Below are 20,809 nucleotides of genomic sequence, written 5' to 3'. Positions count from 1 at the left end.
TTTTTCGGCCAAACGATGGGAAACGTTTAGAAACTGTGTCGAACGATGGCTTTATTTGAGTGGTGAGAGCAGGACTATAACTGAAACTTATAAACACTGTCACTACTGACTTTGACAATGTTCCAGAAGATGCTGGGTTTCATGCAACATGCTACAGACGATTCATTGATTAAAAAAAAAAAAAAAAAAAAAAAAAAAAAAAGCGATTGGATTCCGCGGAGAAACATACAAGAGAGAATCCAGATGTCAGTGAATCACAGGGAGGCGAGTCTGTGCAAACAGAGGATGCCGACTGCACCGCAGGATCAACAAGTGAAACTCCGAGGAAGAAATGACGGTCCAGGATGGGTCTGCCTACTGTTTCATCTGGTCCTGTTCTGTCTGCCTTATGCATAATATGAAAAAAGTGGATAAATACATCACCGTGTCTGGCAAACGCACAAAGGATCATCTTTCACTGGCACAGATGTTATCAGCAGGTGTGTAAAAAATTAAATAAAAAATTCTGTCTCTCACACTGTATTATTAGTAAGTTTATTCTATTCTCTACTTTTACTTCTGCTATTACTACTGCTACTGCTATTACTACTACTGCTAGTGCTATTACTGATCATAACTCATTCTCTCTCTCACACACAATGCTGCTTGCAGCTTTGTGAAACTAGGTGTGTGTGTGTTTCAGAAATAAGCCACCTTCAATGTCAGCTACAAGATCTTCTGTGAGCAGATCATCAGGCAAAGAATTATTATTGTTGTGAACCACCACCACCAAACATTCATACACCAGAGTGGCACTGAGTGAAGTGTCTTGCCCAAGACCACAACGGACTAACTAGGACAGAGTGGGATTTGAACTGCCGTCCCTTCGGTTATTGGACGACCTGCTCTACCATCTGAGCCATGGCCAACCAGAGTCTTACTGACAATGTCTCATTATTGCTCCTTGCTAGTTTGCCCTATCCATGCCTCCACCATGTGATGCTCTACACCAACACTGCAAAAGGGCAAACTACCAAACAGCAATAATGAGACATTGTCTGAAAGGTATTATGTGTGCACCCTCACCCATTGGTAGTGGATGGCACATTGAGGATGGGGAGTTAACAGTGACCTGGATGACTAAAAATCCTGCTCCTCAAAGTGTTTTGCAGTTCGTCCACCGCACTTGCAAGCAAGGCAAATGTGATACAGACAGGTGTTCCTGTATGTCAGCAAGACTGTCTTGCACTGATTTGTGTAGGTGGCAGCACTGTGTAAATGTTCAGAAGGAAACAGAAGATAGAGCTACATGGGATGATGTTTCTGACAGTGATGGAATGATTAGACATGTTATAGAACCATAAAATATCCTCTAAAAAAGCATCCACTGAACAAAAATAAAAGTTTACAGTGTACTGTGTAAAAAACCAGACCGAGATCTGTTAAAAAACATGTATTGTTACATGACAAACGTATCATTGTTAAAAGAAGAAAAGAAACCCTGCAACTGTAAACACTGTAAAAGTCAAGCAATGCTGTTACATTGATGTATGTGTGTTTGTGTGTGGCAAAATTCACCATGTGTAATATGTGAAATTAGTAGAAGCTTTTTTCCACAAATTTCCCAGATTTCATGGTCTAAATTCACATTGCATGGTAATAATTCATCAAGACTTGTCTAAAATGTTAATATGTATAAATATCAATTTGTGAGAGTTTTTGTATTGCTAAAATGAATGTTGATAAATAAAACAAGTAAATCTAGCATCACAGAATTTTCATTTTTTAATTTTATATTCATATAGATTAATGGTTTGTGACAAAAAAACTGCAGGATATTTTGCGGAGAACTTTTAACCCAAAGTCCATGAGGGTACAGTCTAAACAAAAATGCATTTAAAAAGTAGTGCCCAGACATGGGAACGAAAATCATTTTCTAGCCACTTTTCATGGTTCACCTTATGGCCTGTGGAATGTGGCTCTGCCTCTGACCTGCTTCCTGGTTGATGTGACGGTGAAATCCAAGTGTGTGTTGTTGTAACTCCAGGTCCCAGTTTAGCATCTGAATCAGTTATTTTGCCCATTAATTTGTGTGACTCTGAAATACCGGCATAAAATCTATCACATTTTTTATAAAAGACAGGAAAATGAGTTTAAGTGCATCTTCAGAGCCCACACCGTTGCGTCGGCAGGGGTATTTTCTGACACCCGGCACCTAGTAGCATGTGGCCTAGCTCAGTGGTGGTTCACCTAAAATAGAAATCTCCTCTTAAAAATATAGCTACAGGGGCATTAAAGGAACTGTAGTTGCTATCTTGCTGTGCACACTTACTCCTGAGGCAGGTCTGCCTAGGGAGGACAAAATGTTTTCAGGTTCCACGGAGGCATCCGCCAAAATGGATGCATTATTTCTCAGCTTCGGTTTAAGCTGCGGCTGTGTACCTGTCAGGAAGCATGTGGTCGCTAAACTTTTATACAAAGAAGAAAAAAAAAAAGACTTCTGATTTTTATTTTACATGAAGAGGGAGATTATCTTTGCCACTTTAAATAAGACAAAACAGGCAAGATTATTAAAAAATTTACAGTTTTATTCTCATGCATTATGGATGAGGCACTTCAGAGAGGTGAAATCTCTATCTGTGCACTGGTCAGGTTGCAAATTCAGCATCAAAGAGGTCTTTATTTTCTCCCCAAATTCCAAGGTTACTGCTCCAGTATGTGACCTACATTCTAAACACTTCACACAATAATGGCTTATGTCAAAGCTCGGATACGTACACAGAGCTTTGCACTGAGGGGGAAAACATAAGCTTGATATTTTAATGAAACCAAGGCACATGGTACTGCGGGTTAGCAAAAAAAAACCCCAAAAAACAAAAAAAAACAAAAACAAAAAAAAACAAAACCAGCAGGTTTCTTATATTGTGGTGTATTCACTCAGCCTCTCTTTGTCTGTTTTCACCCACTGTGTTACTGCTAATAATTAGTGCAGTGCAGACATTATGCAGACACCTACAGGAAATGAAGATGAGTCTACTTCAGCCTCATTAAATATGTATATTTACCTTTAATTAGGAGGTATTCCTTTGCACGTACAAACCCCCCCCGTTCTGTTTTTACAGTGCACCTGCTTTCAGAGGTTGTATGGAGAGCTGCTGACTGGGTTGAAGCAAATAGACTGTCAACACTCCTCACAGAGACCCTCCATTAGGCTGTCTCTTTCAGCAGCACACACCCCCGAGGCTATGAAGCATTCTGCTCTCTTTCTGCCACACACTGCCTCTCCTTCTTTGTCCATCTAAAGAAACAACCCCTTCACCCTCTGTAGCTCTGTCACTGTCTCTTTATTGCTTCGGCTTTTCCTGGAACAATATTGCCTGCCTGTTTCCTTTTCTAAATAATGTCAGTAAAGTCCGACGCGCCGCCGTATCGGGGCTAGAAACGTACTGATCTACATTTGGCTGATATATTTTAAAGCGTCGTATCTCCGCTGCATGCAGGGATAGGCTGAATAAATCAAACTCTACAAGGCGGTTATATGCCACGCTATGTATTTGGATAATACAGAAGTGATAGGGAGTTGGTGGTGGTGGTGTTGGTGGGGGGGTATGATAGGGGAATGCAAAGAAGTAACATTTTGCAAATACACTTTAACCCTCTGGTGTCCTGCCCATAGAGGCCCATCCTCAAAACTGACCGAGTGTAATGTGCACAGTGCTGTAGTAAGGTCCAAATATTTTTCATATACAGTGGTCCCCTGTTTATCGCAGGGGTTACGCTCTAAAAATAACCCACAATAGGCGAAATCCGTGAAGTAGTCAGCTTTATTTTTTTTACAATTATTAGATGTGTTTTAAGGCTGTGAAACCCCTCACCACACACTTTCTACACTTTTCTCAGACAGGCATTAACTTCTACCTTCCTTCAGCATGTCCAGAAGTCCAACTTTTTGTGCGATGGTTAGCATCTTCCTCTGCCTTTCGGGTGCGACCGCATGCAGGTGCCTTTGTCGGTGCAGAACATTTCGTCGACATTGGGTTTTGTCGGCGAGAAAACTTGCAAACGTACAGCACTTCAGAGTCACACTGCTAGCGATGAAACATTTATGTAAATTTGGCAAGAAGAACGCATTCTGTACTGTACAGGAGACACGGCGCAGAGGAGATTGATTGACAATAGTCTACAGCAGGGATGCACCGATACCACTTTTTTCCAGACCGAGTACGAGTACTTACATTTGAGTACTTGCCGATACCGAGTACTGATATGAGTACTTAATAATCCCATTCCGGTTCTTAGTTCCTTTTGTAAATGTGCTTTATTGTCGTTGTCATTAGTCTGACTGGAACAAAGTGCTGCTACTGACATTTAATGTGTTGGAATGAGCATTTCTCAATTAATCCACCAGGGGGCACCGCTCTGAATTAACCATACTGGACAAATACCACGAAGAAGAGTAAAGTTTTTTGAGAAGAAAGTCAGTAATAACAAACATGGAGACGACAGAGATAACGCTAATGTGATACTAATATTGCAGCGTTTTCACTGGGAAGGTTTAACAGCTTAGCTTCAGCAGGAAGAGAAAAGAGAAATGAGCGATAAGTTTTGTTTTCACTTCTGTTGGCGGCGGTCCACACCGCTCCGTACACCCGCTGGTATTTTCATTTTGTTTACGCATCCGCGAGCGCCTGGAAAATGGATGGAATGTACGCAGAGGATGGACAGAACGCTGCGTCCGTATCTGTAACGTTACTTGCAGTCAGCGTTACTTTTATCACCGTCATTTATTTTGAAAAATCTCCACACTCAAAACACATTATTCCTCCTCCTCGTACCTGCTGCACTGAACTGTGAATGTCACACGGCCGTAAGTGGTATCAGTGCATTTGTATCGGATTACTTTTACGAGTACGAGTACACACTGAGTATCGGAGCCGATGCCGATACTCGTATCGGTATCGGTGCATCCCTAGTCTACAGTCCCTTAGCCAATCAGAACGCAGAACACAATGCGCGTTCATACGCATATGCAAAATTGCACAAAAAAAAAAAATCCGCGAAACAGCGAGGCCGTGAAAGGTGAACGGCGTTATAGTGAGGGACAACTGTAATTTGTTTTCAACTTTTAACCCCACCCACCAAAGGAGAGGCAAGGCATTGTTTTTGGTTTGTTTGTTTGTTAATAGTCTAGCAGCAAAACTACAGGTTGAATTCATACCAAACTGGGTTTCTGGATTGCCACAGACCCAGAATAGATCTGATTACATTTTGGGAAAAGTAGGCCAAAGATAAAAAAAAAAAAAAAAATCATAAATTTTGAACCCATAAGGACCAGTGTGACATTTGTGTCAGTTCCCAAATGAATTTTCTCCATATTTAACCATCCATAAGTGGTTTGTCACCATTTATTGTACTATTATCTTCTGTATTTTGTGTTTTTTCAATGGAAATCAGGTATTTGCTGCTCAAATTTGATTTAATCTACATAGTTTCAGTGATGCCACATACAGGTGCCTATTGATAACCTTGTTTTGAATAATAACAAATACTTATTTTGCCGAATGCTGTGTTGTGTTTGTTTATTTCAAGCATTCATGGAATACATGCAAATTCAAAATTAAAATAAATAAATAAATAAATAAATCATTCATTTATACTCGAAAAGGAGTGCTAATTGTTTTGTTATTGTTATGTTATTAGGTTTATTGTTACTGTTATATCTTTGTTTTGTGTTAAAAAAAAAAAAAAAAAAAGAAAAAGAAAATTGACTAATAAGGAATAAGTGTCAAAAAAAGAAAATCCGGTATTTCCCCAACATTTAGTTGACTGATCATGTAGAGATGCATAAAAGCTCAGATTAAAGTTGAGGATTATTATATCAAAAATAGAGAAAACTGAAGAAAAAGTGACTTTTTCAGCAAAATCTCTCATTAATTTAACTTCAAACCAGTGTTTCCATCCACTGTCATTGATCCAACTCCATAGGTTTTACTGATGAATCAATGTTGTAGAAGATGACAATGTTTCCACGGTAACTACATCCAAATGGGTCATATCTGATGACCATGAAAAGATGAATAACTGTATTTTACACCAATTATTTTCATGTATTGATAGGATTAGTGATTGACAGGTATTAAATAGTTTAGATCAGTAGATGACTTTGGTAGATGGTGGATGTTTGGGTCTTTATGGGTTAAAATCTTTTTTTTTTTTTTTCCCGATTTACTTTCAATGGACAAAATTTCAAAAGTTATAAAAACATCAATTCAGTTTCAGTTTACCTCAATCTTGGCACATATATAGAGACAATTGATATGCTGACATCACCACATGCATAGACATGATGACATCAGCTGGATCGATGCCAAAATCAGCTACAATATGTGCAAGGGGCGGGGTTTGTTGTACCTGGCAACAGTTTATGGGCGGGGGCGTATTTCATGAACTTGAGCCATAAACAAAAATGCTAAATACTCAATAACAGTGACATTTTTAACCCTTTAAATGCCATGTTTGTAGTTTAAATGAACCATATTTTTGATGCAAAAAAAAATCACAAAAGACATTTTTTTTAGTGTAGTAATTTTCCATTGTTTATAATGGGCTGATTTTAGAGACTGGGTCAGAATTTTAAAACTCATGCAAAAATGAACAGCTTTTGAATCCTGACCTAAAACAAATTATGAAAAATAATGTGACCTTTTATAACATGAAATGCAAAGTGTACATAATATACTCACTTGGATACCGGATGGTTCATACAAATAAAAACCATACCGTAAAAAAATATACTGATCAGCCTGACACTGGGGTTCAAACACTGTCCTCAAGCTGTTGTTGGAAATGTACATCTGAGCTCCAGCTTCTTCTACTTCTTCTTTTCCTCCTCCTTCTATTTCTTCTCCTCCTCATTCTGCTTCTTCGTCTTCTCCCCCTCCTCATTCTCCTTCTTCTCCTCCTCCTTCTTATATTTCTTCTCCTCCTCCTCCTTCTACATTTTCTTCTTCTCTTCCTTCTTCTTATATTTCTTCTTCTTCTCCTCCTCCTCCTTCTACATTTTCTTCTTCTCTTCCTTCTTCTTATATTTCTTCTTCTTCTCTTCCTCCTCTTCTACTTCTCCTCCATCTTCTTCGGCTTCTCCTTCTTCTCCTTCTTCTTTTCATCTTCTCTTCCTTCTCCTACTACTTCTTCTTCTTCTCCTCCTTCTTCTTCTTTGTCTTCTTCTCCTCTTCCTCTTACTTCTTCTCCTTCTTTGTCATCTTCTTCTCTTCCTTCTACTTCTTCTTCTTCTCCTCCTTATTCTTCTTTGTCATCTTCTTCTCTTCCTCCTACTACTTCTTCTCATCCTCCTCCTACATTTTCTTCTTCTCTTCCTCCTTATATTTCTTCTTCTTCTCCTCCTCCTCTTCTACTTCTTCTCCTCCATCTTCTTCGGCTTCTCCTCCTCCTCCTTCTTCTCCTTCTTCTTCTTTTCATCTTCTTCTCTTCCTTCTCCTACTACTTCTTCTTCTCCTCCCCCTCCTTCTTCTTCTTCTTTGTCTTCTTCTCCTCTTCCTCCTACTTCTTCTCCTTCTTTGTCATCTTCTTCTCTTCCTTCTACTTCTTCTTCTTCTCCTCCTCCTCCTTATTCTTCTTTGTCATCTTCTTCTCTTCCTCCTACTACTTCTTCTTCTCATCCTCCTTCTACATTTTCTTCTTCTCTTCCTCCTTCTTATATTTCTTCTTCTTCTCCTCCTCCTCTTCTACTTCTTCTCCATCTTCTTCAGCTTCTCCTCCTTCTCCTTCTTTGTCATCTTCTTCTCTTCCTTCTCCTACTACTTCTTCTCCTCCTCCTCCTCCTCCTCCTTCTTCTTCTTATTTGTCTTCTTCTCCTTTTCCTCCTACTTCTTCTCCTTCTTTGTCATCTTCTTCTCTTCCTCCTACTTCTTCTTCTTCTCCTCCTCCTTATTCTTCTTTGTCATCTTCTTCTTTTCCTCCTACTTCTTCTCCTCATCCTCCTCTCCTCCATCATCTCCCTCTTCTCAGATAAATGTCACCTATTGCATCAGTGCAGTTTTTACTTTAGTTTGTTTGTTTTTTGTTTGGGACTAAAACAGCTCAGACTGATAAGGTTTTATTTGTTCAAACTGATGTGTTGTGGTTTATGAGCAGGTCTTAAAAAGTATTACATTTTGAAATGTTTAATAAAGAATGGAAAAACATTTCTGTCATAGTTGAACTTTAGCGTTTGCTCAAAGGCACATAATCTTGTAAGATATGAAATACATGAGGAAAACATATAAATAACTTGGTCTGATTTGGTTAACAAGTCTGTACTGGAACGATTCTAGTTCTTGTTTGTTTGTATCTATGCACTTTTGTGATTGTCATATGTTTTGAAAACTGTTGTCAGTAAACATTTACTGTGAATTATGCTTTCAGTCATACCAGGGTTGTACAAAATTCTGAATTTCAGAATTTAATTCAATTCAGTGAATGTTATTTTATTCATTTTTGCTCAATTTAAATTTTATTTAGTTAATTTTGTTGATTAATTAAGTTAATTTTTACTTAATGACTTTGTTTTTTAGTTTGTGCATCATTTTGCTTTTTTCTGATCAGTTTGTTTGGTATAAAAGCTGTTTTTTATCCTGAAACTGCAGTTTTTTTCTGCTGTTCATATTTCACATACATCAGACTTTATCTAAATACAGAGACAAATGCATATGTGTGGATACTAGAACTTTAATAAATAAACAAACAGAATGTTGGACAAGTTGGACTTCTACACAGGACTGTATCTATAATACATATGCAATACATCACACTGATGCCAGATATTGATATTTTTCTGAAAACAAGCAGATGCTCCGATTCTGCTGCCAATTTGACGTAAGCAGAGTCGCTACTTTTTGGATCAATGGTTGTACAAGTTGAATTTAGTGTTTCTGAGCTAAAGTCTATGCAAACTATTTTTGTACATGGCTTCATCTTGGTTGTCATATTCTATAAAACTGATGGTTCAATGTAGTGAATGCATTCATAATTCCTGTTGGTATGTGTGGGTATCATATGAGACTGTTACAGTTTGTAAAGTGCTGCAGAATTGCTGTATTGTGACACCTGTTTTTAAGGGGAGTGTATTGTAATATGTTGCTTATTGTAAACTTGTTGCTCTTTTAATTGCTGTTTAAAACAAATGAACTAGTTACACATCTTTGAGGTTTTTCTTTTAATATTCCAGCCAAAGGAATGTTTATTTTCTTTTTTTTTTTGTAATTTTTTATTTTTTACCTCCGCCAAGGAGGTTATATTTTTGCTGGCGTTGGTTTGTTTGTCTGTCTGTCTGTCCGTGTGCAAGATAACGCAAAAAGTTATGGACGGATTTGGATGAAAATTTCAGGAAATGTTGATACTGGCACAAGGAACAAATGATGAAATTTTGGTGGTGATGGGGGAGGGGGGGGCAATGATCTGCCTTGGCAGAGGTCTGCGCTCTCTGAGTGCTTTTCTAGTATTCATTTTAATTTTCAGCTTGCAAAAATAAACAAATAAATTCAACATTACACAACAAAACATGTACAGAACACCTACATAATACACAGAATACACCCCTCTGCCCCCCCCCCCCCCCCCCCCCCCCCTCCTTGTGGGACACACAGTCTGGTTTTGGGTCTTACAAATAAAGTACAAATTCAAACAACTGAATAAACACAGTATTAATCAGCATTACAAACTGGACATATGCAGTTACCATAGATGAAAATCTCAAAAGTCATGACAACAGTTTCTGAACATCTTCTGCAGCGTTTTTCCACATCTCCAACATTCTAAGCTTAGCATTACTAATACGGGCTGATGACCGCTCCATATAGATCACCTCGAGAAGGGCTTGTAGCCAATATTTCACTGATAACTGGTGGGTTGAGAGCCACCTCAAAACTAGAATTGTTTTTGCTGCCGTCGGCCAAAGGAACTTATAAATCCTTGAGGCTACGTTCAGACAGCAGGTCTTAATGCACAATTTAGATTTTTTGGTGCAATCCGATTTTTTTGTGTGTGCTTGTTCATATTACACATTAAATGCTACTTCTATCAGTTTTGAGTATGAACTGATTGCGACCCTGAAGTGACCTGCATGTGCAAATTAGGTCCTGATGTAACACATGACCACGCAGACATGTACTGTGTTTATGGAAGGAAGTATATTTTTCCGCCGCTCCTCCTCCTGGGATGCAGAATTGTGACGTTTGTCGCATTTCAGTGATGTAAAAGTTGGATAAATGCGACCTGACCGTTCAGACTGAAGTCGCATTGCAAACTAGAAGCACTTGGAGAGCGCAGACCTCTGCCAAGGCAGATCAGTGCCCCCCCCCCCCCCCCCCAATGTTTGTCTGTCTGTCTATCTGTCTGTCTGTCCGTGTGCAAGATAACTCAAAAACTTATGGACAGACTTGGATGAAAATTTCAGGACATGTTGATACTGGCACAACGAACAAATTATTAAATTTTGGTGGTGATCAGGGGTGGAGTGGGGGGGTCACTGATCTGCCTTGGTGGAGGTCTGCGCTCTCTTTTCTAGAAAAGCACTCGTAGAGCGCAAACCTCCGCCAAGGCAGATCAGTGCCCACCCCCGATCACCACCAAAATGTTTTCATTTGTTCCTTGTGCCAGTATCAACATGTCCTGAAATTTTCATCAAAATCCGTCCGTAACTTTTTGAGTTATCTAGCACACAGACAGACAGACAGACAAACCAACACCGACAAAAACATAACCTCCTTGGCAGAGGTAAATATCAGATACATATCAGATTGAGGACCACATATGAAAGTGGCCTGGGTCGGCTTTGAAAATATCAGATTTGTGCTGTTCAGACTGTCTTTAACAAACCGGATACAGGTCACATATGGGTAAAAAAATTGGATTTGAGCCACATTTACCTGCAGTCTGAATGTAGCCTTAGACCAGCTTTTTTATTCTACTTAAATGAACCAACTGTAACACACACAATAATTTCACCCTGGGATTAATAAAGTATTCTCATTCTGATCACACTGTGCTATAAATGTTCATGCAGTTATGTGAGGAACACCTAATATAAAGTATACTCATTATACATATACATAAATGTACAGGGTGGGGAAGCAAAATTTACAATGAACATTTAGTTGTTTTTTCTCAGCAGGCACTTCGTCAGTTGTTTTGAAACCAAACATATATTGATGTCATAATCATACCTAACACTATTATCCATACCTTTTCAGAAACTTTTGCCCATATGAGTAATCAGGAAAGCAAACGTCAAAGAGTGTGTGATTTGCTGAATGCACTCGTCACACCAAAGGAGATTTCAAAAATAGTTGGAGTGTCCATAAAGACTGTTTATAATGGAAAGAAGAGAATGACTATGAGCAAAACTATTACGAGAAAGTCTGGAAGATACTATTAAAGAAGAATGGGAGAAGTTGTCACCCCAATATTTGAGGAACACTTGCGCAAGTTTCAGGAAGCGTGTGAAGGCAGTTATTGAGAAAGAAGGACACATAGAATAAAAACATTTTCTATTATGTACATTTTTTTGTGGCAAATAAATTCTCATGACTTTCAATAAACTAATTGGTCATACACTGTCTTTCAATCCCTGCCTCAAAATATTGTAAATTTTGCTTCCCCACCCTGTACATTTAACAACATTTAGTGTGGGTAAATCATTTGGACTTCCCTGGTTTAGAACAGTCTCTGCCTTTACCGTTGCAGCTGGACGTCACTGTGTCTGAAGTCAAATTATAGTATAAGTACAGTCAACCATAAACCTTAAAGAGAGAAGACAGACTTAAACGTCCTTTAATTCAACTCTTTCAGGTCATCTGGGAGCTTTTTTTTTGCTGCTGCTTTGTAATAAATCACATTTACTGCCTGTACAGAACTCAGGTACCAACAATGAAACGTGGGCTTTCAAAGCACCTGCATCATGGCTGTTGATCGATATCGTTATACCTGGTGACACGCTGCAATTAAATTGTTTCTGACTTGTATCAGCTATATCTGTTGGGCAGTCAGCAAAGCGCGCTGGCGTCGAACAAAAGCACAAGTAACAAATGCACCACTTGAAACCTGAACAAATCAAAGCTTAAAATAGAAGACTTTCTGCTGGAGTACCTTACATTTGTCTGCCTTTGACTTTCAAACACTTTTCCTGTTTAGAGCCGAAGGCGAGGGCCGCCTTAATCCTTTTTTGTGATAGAAGGGAAAACAATCTGATGCATAAATCACACAAAGCAATGCATACTAGTTAACACTGTTCACACTGGCACATTTGCACATTTTTATAGTTTTAAATGTTTACCCTTTCATACAGTATATCTCTAATTTGTACATATTTCAACTGCTCACTGCTTTATATCTTATATTTTTCTAATACATGTCTGTCATATTGTGTTGCTGCATAATGTGAAATTTTGTACACATTAAGAAGTTATTTTATTTATTTATTTTTTTAAATTTTGTTTTAATATTTTATGGTTGTTATCATTGTACCTTATTTACCTTTTATGTATATTATTGTATATTTTATCCTTTTATCTTCTATGCCACAAAAATGAGACCTGGGAAACTATATGTTGTTCTATTATGTACCATTGATCGAATGACAACAAAGCTGAGTCTGATTTAGATGTAAATGCACTGTCGCTGACACAGACCACCTGCAATTTCATTACACAACTGGTGAAATGGCAATAAAACCCTATTCTATTCTATTCTATTCTATTCTGTTCTGTTCTGTTCTGTTCTGTTGCATTCTGTTGTGTTCTTTTCTATTCTATTCAATTCTATTCTATTCTGCTCTATTCTGTTCTATTCTGTTCTTTTCTATTCTATTCTGTTCTATTCTGTTCTTTTCTATTCTGTTCTATTCTATTCTATTTTTTCTGTTCTTTTCTATTCTATTCTGTTCTACTCTATTCTATTCTGTTCTCTTCTGTTTTATTCTATTCTTTTCTGCTCTTTTCTATTCTATTCTGTTCTGTTGCATTCTGTTGTGTTCTTTTCTATTCTATTCAATTCTATTCTATTCTTCTCTACTCTGTTCTATTCTATTCTCTTCTTTTCTGTTCTATTCTGTTCTTTTCTATTCTGTTCTATTCTATTTTTTCTGTTCTATTCTATTCTATTCTATTCTGTTCTCTTCTGTTTTATTCTATTCTATTCTGCTCGTTTCTATTCTGTTCTGTTCTTTTCTATTCTATTCTGCTCTATTCTATTCTACTCTATTCTATTCTGTTCTATTCTGCTCTATTCTATTCTGTTCTATTCTATTCTGCTCTATTCTATTCTGTTCTGTTCTATTCTATTCTATTCTATTCTATTCTATTCTGTTCTATTCTATTCTATTCTATTCTATTCTATTCTGTTCTGTTCTGTTCTGTTCTGTTCTGTTCTGTTCTGTTCTGTTCTGTTCTATTCTGTTCTATTCTATTCTGCTCTATTCTATTCTGTTTTGTTCTATTCTATTCTATTCTATTCTGCTCTATTCTATTCTGTTCTGTTCTATTCTATTCTATTCTGTTCTATTCTATTCTATTCTGCTCTATTCTGTTCTGTTCTATTCTATTCTATTCTATTCTATTCTGTTCTGTTCTAATCTGCTGTATTCTATTCTGTTCTATTCTATTCTATTCTATTCTGTTGTGTTCTATTCTATTCTATTCTGTTCTGTTCTGTTCTAATCTGCTGTATTCTATTCTGTTCTATTCTATTCTATTCTATTCTATTCTATTCTATTCTATTCTAATCTGCTGTATTCTATTCTGTTCTGTTCTGTTCTATTCTATTCTATTCTATTCTATTCTATTCTATTCTATTCTATTCTGTTCTGTTCTGTTCTGTTCTGTTCTATTCTATTCTATTCTATTCTATTCTATTCTGTTCTGTTCTATTCTATTCTGTTGTATTCTATTCTATTCTATTCTGTTGTGTTCTATTCTATTCTGTTCTGTTGGGTGTACGGTTAAACATGATGCCTATGTTTTCAGTGCATTCATACTTTAAATATGATCAAATATACCTTTGTAGAATATTTTCCATCTTCAGCGTACTGTATCTTTTTTTGTTTCCCATCTGTACTGATCGCTCAAAAGAGAACAAGGTATAAAAAAGCCGGTATAATCTGTATTTTTTTTTGTGCCTTGAAGCTGTGTACCAAGAACTCCTGTGTGATCAGTTCAGGAATTTCAAGGACTCTTTTTGATTACCCAACTGCAGGTCTGAGAGAAAGCGCTCAGAGATCACAGTCCCGACAGCACTGCAGAGCTGCTATTCTTACTCAGGCATTGAGCCAAAGCCGGGAAGAACAGCTCCACATGCAACGTGATATCATGACTCGTGTAAATATACATGACACTTTTAATTGGTGTGTTATCTGTACGCATTTTAAGTAGTTATGTCCCGATCTGGATGTTTTTTGTGCTTCCGATCTGATTTTTTTTAGGGGATTAGTTTTGCCGATACCGATCCGATACCATCTTTTTACAATGAAATTTGGATTTAAATATAGGTTATTATACTATTATTTTACTTGAGATCACAATTGAGCTGAATGTGGAACCTGAACTAAAACAAGTGTGACACCTTCAACTCTTAATATCTTCAAACAATTATGTCATACTCTGAGAAATATTCGTCGGAAGTCTTGACCTTATATGTGCAAATGTCTTGGCGTAACTAGTTCTAGACGTAACAAATTAAGCAAGAATCGAAACAGGTTGTAGAACTCCACTCAGTTTTAGCCAAAATGAATATAAAGATAGCTTTGCAGCACCTGGAGGGTTCAAAATCAAACTTAATGAACTATTAGGGTCCAAATACACAAATAAATGAACCAAAGACTAATAAAAGTTCGTTTAGCAAAATATGACCCCTTTAAAACTCACTTAGCGAGACAAGGAAGATCAAAAAGAAAGGTTTATGCAACAGTTTTTGCTGTTTTCCAATTACTGGTTTTATATCAATGAAGCTTCTGCTAGGGCAGTGTTTCTCAAACTGTGGGGTGGGCCCCCTAAGGGAGGGGCGCGAAGGCTTGCCGGGGGGGGGGGGCCATGGGGTCACTCCAGGGTGTTTTTTTTTTGTTTTGTTTTTTTTTTTTCAGGCTACAACATGTAGCAGGTGGAACTAATGTTTTAGCGTTGGAGCACCCTGGACTCATTTTAGGAACGTACAAGAAACAAATCTACTGCCATGGTGATCTGTCACTAGACTAGACAAAGAGTTTAGGTTTGGAGAATGGACAAGGACTGGACTGGAAAAGACAAATGTGCAAAGTTTGTGTTTTTGCACAGTTTGTACAGTTTGCACTTAAATGTTCTGAGATGTGAAATGCAATGCAAACGGGCTCATTGACCCACTGATATTGTTAAAATGTTTGTCTTTGTTACCAAAATTTGTTTGTTGTTCTAAAAAAAAAGGAACTGTATTGTCATAGTTGTAGATAATTGCGCATTTCCAATTTTTATTTGGAAAAATATTGTCTCAGGGAGCAGTCTGGTTGAGTTTATTTATATTGTTCACACAAAAATCTACGTTACTTTTAATTTGCACAACAAATAATTGAAGGAAAAGCTAAAACTATTGTTACAGTATTGATGTTTCTTTCAATAAAAGTTATAAGTGCACCACTGTTACAATGTTGTTGGGGTTGAGGGGGGGACTAGAGATTTTTTGTCCTCCAAAGGGGGGCCTGACAGAAAAATATTGAGAACCACTGTGCTAGGGCAACACGGTGGTGCAGTGGTTAGCACTCGTGCCTCACAGCAAGAAGGTCCTGGGTTCGATTCCAACATCAGTCGATGGGGGGTGGGACCTTTCTGTGTGGAGTTTGCATGTTCTCCCCGTGTCTGCGTGGGTTCTCTCCGGGTACTCCAGCTTCCTCCCACCATCCAAAGACATGCACTGATAGGTTAATTGGTTAATCTAAATTGCCCATAGATGTGAGAGTGATTGTTTGTTTCTATATGTTCAGCCCTGCGATGAACTGGAGACATGTCCAGGGTGTACCCCACCTTTGCCCGTAAGTAGCTGGGATAGGCTTGGCGACCACTGTGACCCTAGTGAGGATAAAGCGGGTTCAGAAAATGAATGAATGAAGCTTCTGCTATTGGCTAATCCAGTGTTTTTCAACCTTGGGGTTGGGAACCCATGTGGGGTCACCTGGAATTCAAATGGGGTTGCCTGAAATTTCTAGTAATTGATAAAAGAAAAAAAAAACCTTGCCAGTAAAAAATATATGGTGAGTTGAGAGAGACAATCCCAATCCATAAAAGACATGACAAACTGTGAAGCTGAAACTGCAGCACTGTGGTTCTGTTTATCTGTCAAATGTTCATTGTGGTCAGTTTCAGATGCTGCAGCTCTTTCATAATTCATAGTTTGAGTTCTTGTTTGTTCAGTATTAATTGTCAGCCTTGTAAATCCAAGCTGGACTGACTGTACATATCCTGACCAAGGAAAATAAAATTCTCACTTTGTGCAGTGATCTACACCTGGCTTTACTGCCTCCGTCCAGAATGATATACATTACACAGACTAAATGTAGTCTAAAATTAATATTTATTTGCAACATAGTATAGCAAACTATTACATGATCAAAATCAAATTAATTTTAGCAAAAGAAAAAAAGTCTCAGTTTTGAATGTCTGGGGTCGCCAGAAATTTGTGATATTAAAATGGGGTCACAAGTCAAAAAAAGGTTGGAAACCACTGCTTTAGAATAATTTATGCACTTTCCAAATTCATACTGTGGGACAAATTAAAACCATTGGCAGGCCGGGTTTGGCCCGTGGGCCGTATGTTTGTCACTGCTGTAGCGTGTCTATGGACAGGTCTGTTCAGGTATTATATGGGGATGTGTTCCGTACCGTATGTTTGTGATGTGCAGATCGTGGGTCGGGTTGGGGCAGGTCAAAAGAATGTCAGTTTATTTGCAGGGCGGTTTGGATCAAGGGAAATAATTCCACAAAAGCCCCAAAATCGTTCATCTTTACCGTGCGTATCTCATAATGAGTTCGCACAGACCTTAAAGTGAAAGTGAAACTTATAGACACTTTACTAATTCCTCTAAGCCTCCTGCTGTTGCGCAGCTTTTCCCTACCTTCGCAAACTTTTATTTGAAGGGGCAGGACGTTTGTTTACCAACTCAGAACCAGGCCTGAATTGGCCCGATCTAATCCGATCCGATCTTCTAAAAAATGCCAGATCGGCAGCCGATGCAATCTATAGATCGGATCGGGACATCCTTAATTATAAGCTTTCAGCGTGTGTGTTCATGCCGTTACTAGCCCCCTGTCCAAGCGCAATGAATGTGTCAAATACCATGTACTGAGGGTTTGGGTTATGTGAACCGGAGATCTTGGCGTAAATTGACACGTGATCAAATGGCGCTGAATAACATGAGAAAGGTTGAAAATGCGTAGGTATAGCACGCCAAATGCCATAAGAACTGGTCTAGAAACAACTCTTCGTTACTCTAACATTTCTGGGATTTCAGGAACAAATTATACATGAAAATGTTGGAAAAACTCTTTTCTTTCAAAGACTATTCACATTTTAATCTTAAAATGTTTCGTTTTTGATCTACGGGCCTCTAAGGGCACAGAGTACTGTTTTTTCTCTCATTCATTCCAATGTTAAATTTCTGTCACTCACATGTTTGACGAACTCCACTTTCCACAATCACTGCTTATTCAGTTCTGACTGTTTTCCACATTTTTTACATTGATACATTCAGAAGATTCACCATAAGCCTCCCTTTCAACAACTTTTGAGATAGGATGTATGTTTATAGGTTGACAGCAGTTTGTCTGAGAGGTGGTTTCATCCATAAAAAGCCATGTTAGAAACTCTACAAACAACTCTTCATAACTCTCACATTTCTGGGATTTAAGCAACAAATTATATATCAAATTGTTGGAAAAAATCTTTGCTTTCAAACACTACTCACATTTTAATCTTAAAATGTCAAATGGCTTGAATAACATGCGAAAGGTCAAAAATGCATAGGGTAAAATGAACACCCTTCAAGCGCCAGTGGTGGGTAAAACAAAAACACCCACCCACCAGTGGCCTCTAATTTCACCTCAGCTGATCCACTGTCGGTTTGTTTTATTATGAAGTGAGCTTCACCTCTGTTTACAGTCGTATTCGAACAGCATTCTAGAAGAATATCTGTGGTCTGTGAAGTTCATTTCATTTAGACTCAATCCAGTTGATGTGTTTTGATTCTTCTCCTTTTTCCTGTGGGTTAAACAGAACATTCCTGTTAAAGCTGTGAGACAGATATTTGGCTTACTCAGTCAATGTCAAACGTTGCACTTTTGCATATTTTTATTACATGATGATGCAGCAGTCACCTTGAAATGAAATATAACTCAATAAAACAGCAATAATCTCAACTGATCTGTACATAACTGTATTATTTAAGAGATGCTTAACTCTTTCCCCGCCAGAGCATTTTCCAGTGAGTTGGTAGCCAGCGCCAGCCTTTTTGGTCATTTTCACTAATCTTTGGAGGCTGACTGAAAAGGTTGTGTTAGGAGTATGTGAACACTGAATACATCAAACGAAAGAACAGAACTTCAACTTTTAAACACAAAAAACTATTTTATTCTATCTTCATTTGTTCGTGAGATATAAACATTTGAATATTGGTAATTTTCAGGAAAAAACAGAATTTTGAGCAAAAAACTGAGAAAATTGCTTTTTTTTTCAAAGATATTGATTTTCAAGATAAAATTGATTTCCTATTTACATTTTTGACTCTTTCTTATTTACCAACAGTAACACTGTCTTCAAAATCACAAAATAAACTAATAATAACAACAATAATAATAACAAACAGCCCTAAGATATCCCATCATTCCACAAAATATTAGAGGAATCTACACCAAACTTTAGACCAAACATCTTCTAAAGCACCAGGTTCCTTCTAAACTTTACACATTTACATACATCAGTTATAAGTCTTCCACATATTAGTTTGGCTTTTTGATATAAACACTTCAATATTCCTCATTTTCAAGAAAAAAAGAAACAAATGCACTAAATACTGTAGATTTCTGGCCTTTCCTTGGCTGCATCACGTCCTCCTGTTGGACCACCTGCTGTGTTTGATCTGGAAATAATTATATAGACATCTAGTTATTTATCTACGCATATATGAATATATGTATGTATTTATTTCATACTAAAGCCAAATAAAACAGTGTCTTACCTGTGTCCCTGCTGACATTATACAGCTGAATCTGTTCCATGTCCTCAGTCTGAATCTGAACTCACTGTAACAGATGAACACTAGCTGTCCTTTGTCTTGTCCCACGTCTGTGTGTCTGTCTTCTCCTTGAATGTCCACTAGAAATGTCTCTTTTCTCTTCCTCCTGTCTGTCATTGTCTCTGTGTCTTTCTCCGTTCCTGTCTCTAAATGGTTCTTCTGCAGCTCCATCATATATTGAATTGTCGGACTCTGTCTCCATAATCATCTTTAAGGCTTTTAAAACTACGTGCGGTTCCTGCAGAGTCGGCATTTTCTCATTCAGAGTGACTGGCGCTGTATGCGTTGCCATGGGATACGGTGATTCCAGTGCGAAAACGTTAAACCCGGTCCTTCATTTTTCCCAAAAAGCTGCTTAATTGTTTGTTTTTGGACTAAGGAAAGTAATTCACACGATCCGCAACAGCTTCAACTACAGTATAACAGTGAAAACACGGAGTGACGGAATATCTCGTCAATGGTGGGGAAAGAGTTAAGTTGGATTTTCATAATAAAAAGTTATTGTAATTATTTTAAGTCATATGAGGCATGACTTTTTTACTTAGCTGGTGCACCCCATTTTTGGAGGTCACTAGCCAATGGTACAGGGTGGGGAAGCAAAATTTACAATGAACATTTAGTTGTTTTTTCTCAGCAGGCACTACATCAGTTGTTTTGAAACCAAACATATATTGATGTCATAATCATACCTAACACTATTATCCATACCTTTTCAGAAACTTTTGCCCATATGAGTAATCAGGAAAGCTAACGTCAAAGAGTGTGTGATTTGCTGAATGCACTCGTCACACCGAAGGAGATTTCAAAAATAGTTGGAGTGTCCATAAAGACTGTTTATAATGGAAAGAAGAGAATGACTATGAGCAAAACTATTACGAGAAAGTCTGGAAGTGGAGGAAGCAACAAAAAACGTACCAAAGCTTTTATTAAAGCTCTCAAATCCAAAATCCTAAAGGATCCAACCAAATCCATGAGAAAAATGGCAATTGAACTTGAGGTAGACAACAAGACCGTTAGAAATGCAGTAAAATATGATTTGAAGTTAAAATCTTACACAAGAACACCAAAACACTTGTTGACAACAGCAACAAATCCAACTTTAGCAGTTTTTGGGAATCATGTTTATGGCCGCCTTCTAGCCCAGATCTAAACCCTCTGGATTCTGCTATTTGGGGCGTTTTAGAACATGCTACCAATAGAACATCACACAGCAATGTCCACTTTCTTAAAGATACTATTAAAGAAGAATGGGAGAAGTTGTCACCCGAATATTTGAGGAACACTTGCGCAAGTTTCAGGAAGCGTGTGAAGGCAGTTGTTGAGAAAGAAGGAGGACACATAGAATAAAAACATTTTCTATTATGTCAGTTTTCTTGTGGCAAATAAATTCTCATGACTTTCAATAAACTAATTGGTCATACACTGTCTTTCAATCCCTGCCTCAAAATATTGTACATTTTGCTTCCCCACCCTGTAGATGAGGTAAAAAGGTATTTTTTTCATCCTGGGTGTAATGCACCAAATGCC

The sequence above is a fragment of the Sphaeramia orbicularis genome, chromosome 5, assembly GCF_902148855.1.
Source record: "Sphaeramia orbicularis chromosome 5, fSphaOr1.1, whole genome shotgun sequence".
NCBI classification, from domain to species: Eukaryota; Metazoa; Chordata; class Actinopteri; order Kurtiformes; family Apogonidae; genus Sphaeramia; species Sphaeramia orbicularis.
Note: the sequence above shows the minus strand (reverse complement) of the source record.